Source organism: Oncorhynchus nerka, linkage group LG3 (assembly GCF_034236695.1).
Source record: "Oncorhynchus nerka isolate Pitt River linkage group LG3, Oner_Uvic_2.0, whole genome shotgun sequence".
NCBI classification, from domain to species: Eukaryota; Metazoa; Chordata; class Actinopteri; order Salmoniformes; family Salmonidae; genus Oncorhynchus; species Oncorhynchus nerka.
The window spans coordinates 74,352,160-74,365,628 of NC_088398.1; the positions used below are offsets into that span (position 1 = coordinate 74,352,160).

At 44.3% G+C, this 13,469-nt stretch overlaps 1 long non-coding RNA gene across 1 annotated transcript; it reads right to left on the minus strand.

The window, feature by feature from the left end:
• Positions 1–808: 808 nt before the first annotated feature.
• LOC115127163 (uncharacterized) lies at positions 809–9,668 on the minus strand. Its single transcript, XR_003863321.2, has 3 exons — positions 9,285–9,668; positions 3,066–3,138; positions 809–1,379 (listed from the first exon to the last, which is right to left on the minus strand). It is a non-coding gene; the product is annotated as an uncharacterized LOC115127163 (long non-coding RNA).
• Between the last annotated feature and the right edge of the window lie 3,801 nt (positions 9,669–13,469).

The following is a 13,469-nucleotide window of genomic DNA, read 5'->3' on the forward strand; positions in this document are numbered from 1 at the left end:
AACGTCCTTTGCTGTTGTTCTGGGATTGATTTGCACTTTTCGCACCAAAGTACGTTCATCTCTAGGAGACAGAATGTTCCTCCTTCCTGAGCGGTGTGACTGCTGTGTGGTCCCATGGTGTTTATACTTGCAAACTATTGTTTGTACAGATGAACGTGGTACCTTCAGGCATTTGTAAATTGCTCCCAAGGATGAACCAGACTTTTTTGTGGAGGTCTTGGCTGATTTCTTCTGATGTTCCCATGATGTCAAGCAAAGAGGCACTGAGTTTGAAGGTGGACCTTGAAATACATCCACAGGCACACCTCCAATTGACTCAAATTATATCAATTTACCTATAAGAAGCTTCTAAAGACATGACATCATTTTCTGGAATTTTCCAAGCTGTTTAAAGGCACAGTCAACTTAGTGCATGTAAACTTCTGAACCACTGGAAATATTACTTGTGTCATTCATAAAGTAGATGTCCTCACCGACTTGCCAAAACTATAGATGTTAACAAGAAATTTGTGGAGTGGTTGAAAAACTAGTTTTAACGACTTCAACCTAAGCGTATGTAAACTTCCGACTTCAACTGTAAATATATATATATATATATAATTTATTATAAACTGGGTGGTTCGAGCCCTGAATGCTGATTGGCTGACAGCCGTGGTATATCAGACCATAAACCACGGGTATGACATAACATGTATTTTTACTGCTCTAATTACATTGGTAACCAGTTTATAACAGCAATAAGGCACCTCGGGGGTTTGTGGTATATGACCAATATACCATGGCTAAGGGCTGTATCCAGGCACTCTGCTTTGCGTCGTCCTTTAGAACAGCCCTTAGCCGTGGTATATTGGCCGTATACCACACCCCTTCGTGCCTTATTGCTTAATTACGTCACAGCCCTGTGAGAACATAGAGGTCACAGAGTAAAGTGTGAGAAAAGTGTGAGAACACAAAGGACTCAGAACAGTATTCTGCCAACAGTGTCTGAGCTGTAACATCTGCCTGAGAAGAGATGTAGAATGCAGACAGACAGGATGACAAACCCTCTAATGAACTTTACATGTATTGTACACTGTCGGTCAAACGTTTCAGAATACCTCGTTCAAGGGTTTTTTCTTTATTATATACTATTTTCTAAATTATAGAATAATCGTGAAAAAAAAATCTAAACTATGAAATAACACATATGGAATCATGTAGTAACCAAAAAAGTGTTTAACAAATCTAAATATATTTTATATTTGAGATTCTTCAAATCAGCTTTGCACACTCTTGGCATTCTCTCAACCAAGTTCACCTGGAATGTTATTCCAACAGTCTTGAAGGAGTTCCCACATATGCTGAGCACTTGTTGGCTGCTTTTTCTGTGAGACTGAAACCTGGAGAAATGCACAAAATGCACAATACACGTACAATGTTCAATGCAGCAACTGCATTTAGATTCTCTGTGTGTGTGTGTGTGTATGCTAGCTAAAACACCTTCTATATGTTGTAAGGCAGAGAGCTCACTTATTCGAGGCAGCAGTTCCAACTGACTCACCGACCTCTACCCACTCTTCCCACCCACTCCCTTTCTCCTCTCTTTCTCTCTCTGTCCTCTCCTCCCACTCCCTTTCTCTCTCTGTCATCTCCTCCCACTCCCTCTCCCACTCAGCCCCAGCCTCTACCCCGGCGTGGGAGTAAGCATATCCCAGTATGAGAGCCTCCGGTGGGGCACACATACAGCGAGCATGGGCCTACGGTTCTGGAGCTTTGGCTTTCATTCTCTCTCCCACACAGACACACACACACACATATACACTCTACCCACATGAGGAACCCACACTGAGAGCTCCCCTTTAATGTCATGTGTCTTACATCTGAGGAGAGCAGAAACACGGGGCAGTGTGTGGGCTGAGTGTGTGTGTGTGTGTGTGTGTGTGTGTGTGTGTGTGTGTGTGTGTGTGTGTGTGTGTGTGTGTGTGTGTGTGTGTGTGAACTGTGCGAATCACTATGCCTTTTGAATTCAGTGAACATTCAGACAAACCATTAGTCCTCTGCTGTCCTTCTTGGTAGACATGTACTCACAGGAGCTAAATCACTCAGATAGATTTTATTGCCAGAGCTAAATAGCATCCAGTCCCTCTCAAAAGAATTCAAGATTCATGACTTATGATCTGATGATTAGACACACTGTAGGAGGTATTATGTTAAAACAGATGAAGAACAGATTGAAAGAACTGAGAGAACTGAGAGAATGATAGAATGAGAACACAGAGAATGACAGAGTGAAAGAATGAGAGAACTGAGAGAATGATAGAATGAGAACACAGAGAATGACAGTGTGAAAGAATGAGAGAACTGAGAGAATGATAGAATGAGAACACAGAGAATGACAGAGTGAAAGAATGAGAGAACTGAGAGAACTGAGAGAATGATAGAATGAGAACACAGAGAATGACAGAGTGAAAGAATGAGAGAACTGAGAGAATGAGAACACAGAGAATGACAGAGTGAAAGAATGAGAGAACTGAGAGAATGAGAACACAGAGAATGACAGAGTGAAAGAATGAGAGAACTGAGAGAATGATAGAATGAGAACACAGAGAATGACAGAATGAAAGAATGAGAGAACTGAGAGAATGATAGAATGAGAACACAGAGAATGACAGAGTGAAAGAATGAGAGAACTGAGAGAACTGAGAGAATGATAGAATGAGAACACAGAGAATGACAGAGTGAAAGAATGAGAGAACTGAGAGAATGAGAACACAGAGAATGACAGAGTGAAAGAATGAGAGAACTGAGAGAATGATAGAATGAGAACACAGAGAATGACAGAATGAAAGAACTGAGAGAATGATAGAATGAGCAAGTGAAAGTGAATGAATGTATAGGGAGAGAGCTAGATTGGTACAGTACTTCCACAGGTATTTTCCCTCTTTGAAGACAATAGTAAAATGTATAACAGGTATAGTTTTGAGGAATCAAGATGTTTGGGTCTCTACATCGGAGGGCCTGAACACACAGGACAACGTCATTCCTCTAGAAGCTCTGTATTACAGATGGAAGGACCAGTATCTTACCGGTAGAAGAATGGATGACCAATGTCAATCATCTCCACCTTGTCAATCATCTTCACCATGGCGATTTCAGCTTCTGAAAAACAGGCAATAGAGAACATTATATAATACATAATATCATAATGAGATGTTCTGGAATTATTTAACAAAAAAACAGACTTGTTTATGTTCACAATCACTTGCATGATAAATTCCCATCGTGTGAAGTGTCTTGGTATACCGACGGACCAGATTGCTCATTGGAATATGTAACATTCGTGTGTGGGCGACTGTGGCCAGTCTCTGTCCTTCCAGTTCCCCATCTAGTTCCAACAATTAGTTAGCTCCTCCAGGGAACAACCCAAACACAACCCTTACCTCATCATCTGTCCACTTATATGAGGAAAACCCTGTTTTACATCATTTCAAATGGCCCATTCTCTATGACTAGATGAAGAAACTCAAAATATGTTTTAAGAAACATTTAGGTATAAACCATCTTGATTTTGTTCTATTATAAATGGATGGAGGCTATTTTTTTCATATTGTGTATTTCATAATGTGTCTTTGGTAAATGTTAAAATCTTACAATTCAAGTCCCTCTGGCTGTAGTATAATCACATGGTGTCTGGGACATGAGACTGTTGCAGGTGTCTCACAGATGTCCCCTGGCTGTTGCATGACTTCAATATTAAAGCCCCCATGATGTCTTTGTAAATGTTTTTCTAAATCATCACTTTATGTCAAATAAATAACAATATGTTAATTTTTGTTTTTACCTCAAAATACATTTTTTACCATTTATTTCCCTGAGCCTCCTTGGGTCACTGAAAAGCAGTCCGATTGTGTGGGCGCAGGGATAAAAATTTGAGAAGTATCTTCTCAAGTTATTGTTTTACATGTGCTAAAGCTCTGTAAGGTGTTCCTGTGGGATGAAAACAGATGATGTTGAAAGTTAGAGGGTGTTAGCTAAACATAATCAGGTAGGAGGTCCAGAGCGGCACCAGAGTAGCGATCGATGGTAGAAAGTGAAATACCTAGTGCTGTTGCTGTTTGGGGTTTTAGGCTGGGTTTCTGTACAGCACTTTGAGATATCAGCTGATGTACGAAGGGCTATATAAATCAATTTGATTTGATTTGAATTGATTTAGTGTTTTTATCTACATTGTCATCACCAGCTTTCTCCAATAGTGACATTACTATACAAAACTACAGTCTGTGAAAGGTGGAAGAGGTAGTATTTCAAACTTACTACACACGCACACACAACAACACCTAGCTTCTCAACGACACCTAGCTTCTCAACGACACCTAGCTTCACAACGACACCTAGCTTCACAACGGCACCTAGCTTCACAACGGCACCTAGCTTCACAATGGCACCAAGCTTCTCAACTACACCAAGCTTCTCAACTACACCAAGCTTCTCAACTACACCTAGCTTCTCAACTTCACCTAGCTCCCCAACTACACCTAGCTTCTCAACTACAACTTCTTTGCATCTATTGTTATTTGTGATGGTTGGGGTGAAAATTCACCAGAGAATAGATCTCCAGGAAGATGGTTGGTGACCACTGCCGCTACACACACTACAAATGTGTGTTAAAATAGTCATACAGTCAGTCACAGATAGACCCATAGCCCCTACCCATTGACAATTCCTACTAATTGTTTATAGGACATGGTCCAACCATTACACTCTCTGAAAAAAGTAATACAGCATATAGAACCTTTGTCTGACAGTCAGAGAGTACTTTGTCAGACAGTCAGAGAGTACTTTGTCTGACAGTCTGACAGTACTTTGTCTCACAGTCTGACAGTACTTTGTCTGACAGTCTGACAGTACTTTGTCTGACAGTCAGGGAGTACTTTGTCAGACAGTCAGAGAGTACTTTGTCTGACAGTACTTTGTCTGACAGTCAGGGAGTACTTTGTCTGACAGTACTTTGTCTGACAGTCAGGGAGTACTTTGTCAGACAGTCAGAGAGTACTTTGTCAGAGAGTACTTTGTCAGACAGTCAGAGAGTACTTTGTCAGACAGTCGGAGAGTACTTTGTCAGACAGTCGGAGAGTACTTTGTCTGACAGTACTTTGTCTGACAGTCAGGGAGTACTTTGTCTGACAGTACTTTGTCTGACAGTCAGGGAGTACTTTGTCTGACAGTACTTTGTCTGACAGTCAGGGAGTACTTTGTCAGACAGTCAGAGAGTACTTTGTCAGAGAGTACTTTGTCAGACAGTCGGAGAGTACTTTGTCAGAGAGTACTTTGTCAGGCAGTCGGAGAGTACTTTGTCAGAGAGTACTTTGTCAGGCAGTCGGAGAGTACTTTGTCAGAGAGTACTTTGTCACACAGTCGGAGAGTACTTTGTCAGAGAGTACTTTGTCAGACAGTCGGAGAGTACTCTGTCAGAGAGTACTTTGTCAGACAGTCGGAGAGTACTTTGTCAGACAGTCAGAGAGTACTTTGTCAGACAGTCAGAGAGTACTTTGTCAGACAGTACTTGTCAGACAGTCAGAGAGTACTTTGGCAGCATTTCAGTCTGAAGGACGTATGATTTGAAGTGACTGGAATATTCAGAAAGGTATTGGGAAGTGATCAGAAGATCACCAGGCATCAATTTTGTGTAGAAAATAACATAAATGCTTTCAATTATGTGGTGCTGTCCTCCTCAGTCTGATTATGCCCGGTCATGTCCACTCTCTGCTCTAACGAGCCCTGCACAGCTTGAGAGCATTGTAAAGGAAAACAGATTAGTGTTCCTGAGAATCTTAGCATTCAGGAATGGGGCAATATTAGCACACAGCTAATAATAGTAGCTTCCGGGCTCCCGAGTGGCACAGCGGTTTAAGACACTGCATCTCAGTGCTTCAGATGTCACTACCCTGGTTCGATTCCAGGCTGTATCACAACTGGATGTGATTGGGGCGGCAGGGTAGCCTAGTGGTTAGAGCATTGGACTAGTAACCGAAAGGTTGCAAGTTCAAATCCCCGAGCTGACAAGGTACAAAATCTGTCGTTCTGCCCCTGAACAGGCAGTTAACCCACTGTTCCTAGGCCGTCATTGAAAATAAGAATTTGTTCTTAACTGACTTGTCTAGTAAAATAAATTTAAAAAATTGGGCGGCAAACATTTGGCCCAGCGTCGCCCAGGTTTAGCTGGTGTAGGACGTCATTGTAAATAAGAATGTGTTCTTTAACTGACTTGCCTAGTTAAATACAAGGTTACATTTAAAAAAATAAAAAATAAAAAATAAATTATAGGTCCAAACGTTCAAGAGGTAGAGACACATTTGCAGGAGAAAAACAGAAAGCACTCTTCCACCATTTGCTAATGGGTATCCAAATAAACAAACCAATAAATAAACAAACATAGAGGAAAAGTGTAGCTGGCTATGCAGGAACATTGTTTACATTGTGAGAAGGTACCTTCTACCTTGGCACTAGGGCAGCGTTTCCCTTTTACGATTCTGATATCACTTTTTATGTAGCTAGGCTAGCTACAGGTACCCTATGTAAATATAAATGTCAGGTCAGTAGCTAGCTAGCTAGCTATCCTAGTTGCGGTCGAGAATAGTAGCTAGCTAACTAGCTAAGCTAACGTTAGCTAGCAGCAGCACAACAATATAATGTCCTTTGCTTTTAATAATAATAGTTAGCTAGAATAATAACTATTTTGAGATGTACTTTTTGAAACGTTGCTGTTGACTGCTGCTGCTTGTTAGGAAAGAACTTTGATGAAGGATGCTGCTAGCAAATCCACTGCCTAAGAAACAATTGCTGCTTTGCAGACAGCTACTGCACATCTCTTCTGCTTTTGTTCATTGCTGTAGCCTGTTAATGCAGTCAATTGATCAAATCGCCCTCTAGTGGCATCATGGGTGGAATGTTTCTCATATTTTTCATAATTTCATAATTCATTAAAAAAGAAAGTAAGCCCATAACAATGTCTGTGAGGTGTATACTTTTGTTTAAAAGTAGATGTTTTTAAGACTACATTACATTACATTTAAGTCATTTAGCAGATGCTCTTATCCAGAGCGACTTACAACCAAGAAACTGTGACCATGATTTAGCCCACTGCAGTGAAAGGTTAAAGTGGAAGTAGGCCTAAATACAGATATATTTTGGTCTTTGGTAGCATAAGTGCACGCTGTCAACAATGAGGAATGGAATGTCAATATGACAGGGCAGAGCCAACAACCGTGTAGGAGGATATATGCACATCAAGATAAACTGTCATTGGTCTATTATAATTATATCAGATTGTAATGTCATCATCTGGGCCAAAAACTTGTTTTTAGACAGCTCTTATACTAAAGGGCACATTCATCATTTTCACAGTTTCAGTGTTGTTTCGATCTAAAAGTGTGGAAATATCATTAAAATAAGCACAATTTTAACTGCATTGCCCCTTGATGTTCTACTCTGAAGACAGAGGAATAGCGGTCTTAGCATAAAACCATTTGAAATAAGTAACAAACCATTTGTAACAGGTCAAGTGTTAAAAAGGACATTTAAACACCTGACCAATTGGACCAATGGTTAAATGTCCTTTTAACCACCTGACCAATTGGACCAATGGTTAAATGTCCTTTTAACCACCTGACCAATTGGACCAATGGTTAAATGTCCTTTTAACCACCTGACCAATTGGACCAATGGTTAAATGTCCTTTTAACCACCTGACCAATTGGACCAATGGTTAAATGTCCTTTTAACCACCTGACCAATTGGACCAATGGTTAAATGTCCTTTTAACCACCTGACCAATTGGACCAATGGTTAAATGTCCTTTTAAACACCTGACCAATTGGACCAATGGTTAAATGTCCTTTTAAACACCTGACCAATTGGACCAATGGTTAAATGTCCTTTTAACCACCTGACCAATTGGACCAATGGTTAAATGTCCTTTTAAACCTGACCAATTGACCAATAAATGGACCAATTGGACCAATGGTTAAATGTCCTTTTAAACACCTGACCAATTGGACCAATGGTTAAATGTCCTTTTAACCACCTGACCAATTGGACCAATGGTTAAATGTCCTTTTAAACACCTGACCAATTGGACCAATGGTTAAATGTCCTTTTAACCACCTGACCAATTGGACCAATGGTTAAATGTCCTTTTAACCACCTGACCAATTGGACCAATGGTTAAATGTCCTTTTAACCACCTGACCAATTGGACCAATGGTTAAATGTCCTTTTAAACACTTGACCAATTGGACCAATGGTTAAATGTCCTTTTAACCACCTGACCAATTGGACCAATGGTTAAATGTCCTTTCAAACACCTGACCTGTTACAAATGGTTTGCACCCAACCGCAATCTCAGATCTCTCCCCCCCCTCTCTCTCTCACACACACACACACACACACACACACACACACACACACACACACACACACACACACACACACACACACACACACACTAAAACTTGCTTTGTTCCATGAACTGCTTTTTTATTGTAATTATATCTCACAAGGATATGATGATGATGATGGATTATGATAACTATTATCATTATCACTATTTGAAATACAAAAGTCACCTGTAAATCAGTCATATCACATCTACCATTAATGGAATCAAATCATGTTGGTTTATTCCTGCTTTCTCTCTCTCTTCTCTCTCTCTCTCTCTCTCTCTCTCTCTCTCTCTCACGGTGTCTCCCCCGGGGTAATCACATTCCAAAACACACACAGGAATTTCCACCAGCCCAGCTAGCATACCACCCCACACACGCACACACACAGCACGACTCGCATACCACCCCTCCTCCCACAACTTAAAGAAGGGAAAACACACACAGAGATCCTGTCTGCACCCAACCACACTCTCAGAACTCCCCCCCACACACACACACACACACACACACACATACACACACACACATCTAGCTCGACTCGCATACCACCCCTCCTCCAGCAACTTAAAGAAGGGAAAACACACACAGAGATCATACGCACGCACGCGCGCACACACGCACGCACAGTCTACAATGATAGAACCAAGGCAGACCACACACTGTTGCAATGCCATGCTTCTTCTGGTCTTTCACACAATGCAAACTCTAGAATATGATAGCCTAACTGTAGACCTAACAAAATAATGGCACTTATCTAAACACCAATCTTATGAATGTGAAAAAACGTAGCAAATAAAACAATAGGCTCAATACTATATATCCGAAGTATTAAGATGATATACACAGTCGACAGCTGTAGCTTACCTTGTGGTTGTCTGTCTCCGGACTCGAGTTGTCTTCTTCCGCCCCTTGCTGTTGCAAACGCCAAGAGTCGTGCAGGAGGGAGCCCGGGGTTGCAGACACCTTTCCATGGCGCGACACTCCGCAGTTACATGCTACAAAAACCAGAACGCGACAACAACAAAAAAACATCACCAAAGGCTGAAAAAGACTTTCTCTAGCAACTGACTTTCTCAACTGACTTTCTCATCGCGAATGCACTTAATGATCTCATCACTCAGTCATCTGCGACTCCTGCAAGTCATTTCCCCTCTCCCCTTATCGCTGACTGGCCGCGGGGCTTTTCGCCGTGTGCATACTGAATCAGTCGGAAATGCCACTGAGTTTCCTGCTTCAGCATAGCTTCCCATTCACCTCAGCCGGTATATAGGCGCGTCCCTCGCTCGCCCTGACGACGACCCCCAGCTAGCAATAAATCCCCCTTTTACCAGGGGCCGTCCCTGCTGCGACCCGTGTGCGTGTAGTGCGTGCGCGTGTCCACAGACACATGCACGTTTTCAGGAAAGTCCACTTTTCTGAATAACACGATTTTACAGACAGAAATGATAAGGTTACATGTTTTCCAGAATATGACTAGCCTACATTTTTTTCTGCACTCAGCCGTGTAACCACATTTGGTTCCTTGAATTAGACTGATCTACTGGGCTGTGTAGATGTATAATACTATCACATAATGTAATTCTAATGTCAATAGTTTTGAATTGAAAAAATATATATTACCACAAATCTTTCCCCAGTCTCTATCCCTGCTCATCTCTCCTCCATCCCTCCTCATCTCTCCTCTATCCCTCCTCATCTCTCCTCCATCCCTCCTCATCTCTCCTCCATCCCTCCTCATCTCTCCTCCACGCCTCCTCATCTCTCCTCCATCCCTCCTCATCTCTCCTCCATCCCTCCTCATCTCTCCTCCACCCCTCCTCATCTCTCCTCCACGCCTCCTCATCTCTCCTCCATCCCTCCTCATCCCTCCTCCATCTCTACTCTCTCCTTCACGCCTCCTTCATCCCTCCTCATCTCTCCTCCATCCCTCCTCATCTCTCCTCCATCTCTACTCTCTCCTTCACGTCTCCTCCATCCCTCCTCATCTCTCCTCCATCCCTCCTCATCTCTCCTCCATCTCTACTCTCTCCTTCACGCCTCCTCCATCCCTCCTCATCTCTCCTCCATTCCTCCTCATCTCTCCTCCATCTCTACTCTCTCCTTCATGCCTCCTTCATCCCTCCTCATCTCGCCTCCATCCCTCCTCATCTCTCCTCCACCTCTAGTCTCTCCTTCAAACCTCCTCCATCCCTCCCCATCTCTCCTCCATCCCTCCTCATCTCTCCTCCATCTCTACTCTCTCCTTCACGCCTCCTCCATCCCTCCCCATCTCTCCTCCATCCCTCCTCATCTCTCCTCCATCTCTACTCTCTCCTTCACGCCTCCTCCATCCCTCCTCATCTCTCCTCCATCTCTACTCTCTCCTTCACGCCTCCTTCATCCCTCCTCATCTCGCCTCCATCCCTCCTCATCTCTCCTCCACCTCTAGTCTCTCCTTCACGCCTCCTCCATCGCTCTACATCTCTCCTCCATCGCTCTACATCTCTCCTCCATCGCTCTACATCTCTCCTTCACGCCTCCTCCATCCCTCCTCATCTCTCCTCCATCCCTCCTCATCTCTCCTCCACCCCTCCTCATCTCTCCATCCCTTCCACCCCTCCTCATCTCTCCTCCATCGCTCTACATCTCTCCTCCATCGCTCTACATCTCTCCTCCATCCCTCCTCATCTCTCCTCCATCCCTCCTCATCTCTCCTCCACCTCTAGTCTCTCCTCCTCTCTCATCTCTCCTCCATCCCTCCTCCTCCATCGCCCCCTCATCCCCTCTCATCCTCCATCCCTCCTCGCTCTCCACATCTCTCCTCCATCGCTCTCACATCTCTCCTCCATCCATCCCTCCTCATCTCTCCTCCATCGCTCTACATCTCTCCTCCATCCCTCCCTCATCTCTCCTCCATCCTCTACATCCTCTCCTCCATCCCTCATCGCTCATCTCTCCTCCATCCCTCCTCATCCTCCTCATCGCTCCTCATCTCTCCTCCATCGCTCTACATCTCTCCTCCATCGCTCTACATCTCTCCTCCATCGCTCTACATCTCTCCTCCATCGCTCTACATCTCTCCTCCATCCCTCTCATCTCCTCCATCCCTCCTCATCCCATCATCTCTCATCTCTCCTCCATCCCTCCTCATCTCTCCTCCATCGCTCTCATCTCTCCTCCATCCCTCCTCATCTCTCCTCCATCCCTCCTCATCTCTCTCTCCATCCCTCCTCTCTCTCCTCCATCGCTCCTCCATCCCTCCTCTCCTCCATCGCTCTACATCTCTCCTCCATCGCTCTACATCTCTCCTCCATCCCTCCTCATCTCTCCTCCATCCCTCCTCATCTCTCCTCCATCCCTCTTCATCTCTCCTCCATCCCTCCTCATCTCTCCTCCATCGCTCTACATCTCTCCTCCATCCCTCCTCATCTCTCCTCCATCCCTCCTCATCTCTCCTCCATCCCTCCTCATCTCTCCTCCATCGCTCTACATCTCTCCTCCATCGCTCTACATCTCTCCTCCATCCCTCCTCATCTCTCCTCCATCCCTCCTCATCTCTCCTCCATCCCTCCTCATCTCTCCTCCACCTCTAGTCTCTCCTTCACGCCTCCTCCATCGCTCTACATCTCTCCTCCATCGCTCTACATCTCTCCTCCATCCCTCCTCATCTCTCCTCCATCCCTCCTCATCTCTCCTCCATCCCTCCTCATCTCTCCTCCATCTCTCCTCCATCTCTCCTCCATCCCTCCTCCATCCCTCCTCATCTCTCCTACATCTCCCCTCCATCTCTCCTCCATCCCTCCTCATCTCTCCTACATCTCCCCTCCATCCCTCCTCCATCCCTCCTCATCTCTCCTCCATCCCTCCTCATCTCTCCTCCATCTCTCCTCCATCTCTCCTCCATCCCTCCTCCATCCCTCCTCATCTCTCCTACATCTCCCCTCCATCACTCCTCCATCTCTCCTCCATCTCTCCTCCATCTCTCCTCCATCCCTCCTCCATCCCTCCTCATCTCTCCTCCATCCCTCCTCATCTCTCCTACATCTCCCCTCCATCTCTCCTCCATCTCTCCTCCATCTCTCCTCCATCTCTCCTCCATCTCTCCTCCATCTCTCCTCCATCCCTCCTCCATCCCTCCTCATCTCTCCTCCATCTCTCCTCCATCTCTCCTCCATCCCTCCTCCATCCCTCCTCATCTCTCCTCCATCCCTCCTCATCTCTCCTCCATCTCTCCTCCATCCCTCCTCCATCCCTCCTCCATCCCTCCTCATCTCTCCTCCATCCCTCCTCATCTCTCCTCCATCGCTCTACATCTCTCCTCCATCGCTCTACATCTCTCCTCCATCGCTCTACATCTCTCCTCCATCGCTCTACATCTCTCCTCCATCCCTCCTCCATCCCTCCTCATCTCTCCTACATCCCTCCTCATCTCTCCTACATCCCTCCTCATCTCTCCTACATCTCCTCTAATCTCTTCATTCTCCGCTGTCAGTAATGTATTAACAGCGGAGGATAACAAGGGGCATTACCATCACATTAGACATTAAGAAACAACTGCAATGGGATTTCACCTATATTTCTCTCTCTCTCTCTCCTGCTCTCTCTCTCTCTCTCTCTCTCTCTCTCTCTCTCCTCTCTCTCTCTCTCTCTCTCTCTCTGATAGGATGAAGGAGGGGGGTTGATCTTGTAATGGGTGTATAGCTATTTGCATTTCCTCAAAATGCTTTTGAAATAGTTTTTTTCCCCACTGTCCCTTTCTCTTTTGTCAGCCTCTCAATTTCCCCGGTGAGAGTGATCATGTGATGGTGAATATGGGAAACGTTGTTACTTATATCAGTAGTTCAGATTTGAGGTGTCAATCAGAGACATTGCATTCATATTGTGAAATCCCCTGAATAAATTAACACGTTTTCTCATCTGAACTTCTCTGGTATGAATTTCTTTTTCTTTTCATTCTCTGACATTTGAAACCACGGCAGAAGTCCTATGACAACATTTATAGTTTGCTTTAGGCTGTAGTCTAATAGCTGTAGTCTAATAGCTGTAGTCTTACTCTCTCAGTCATTCCCT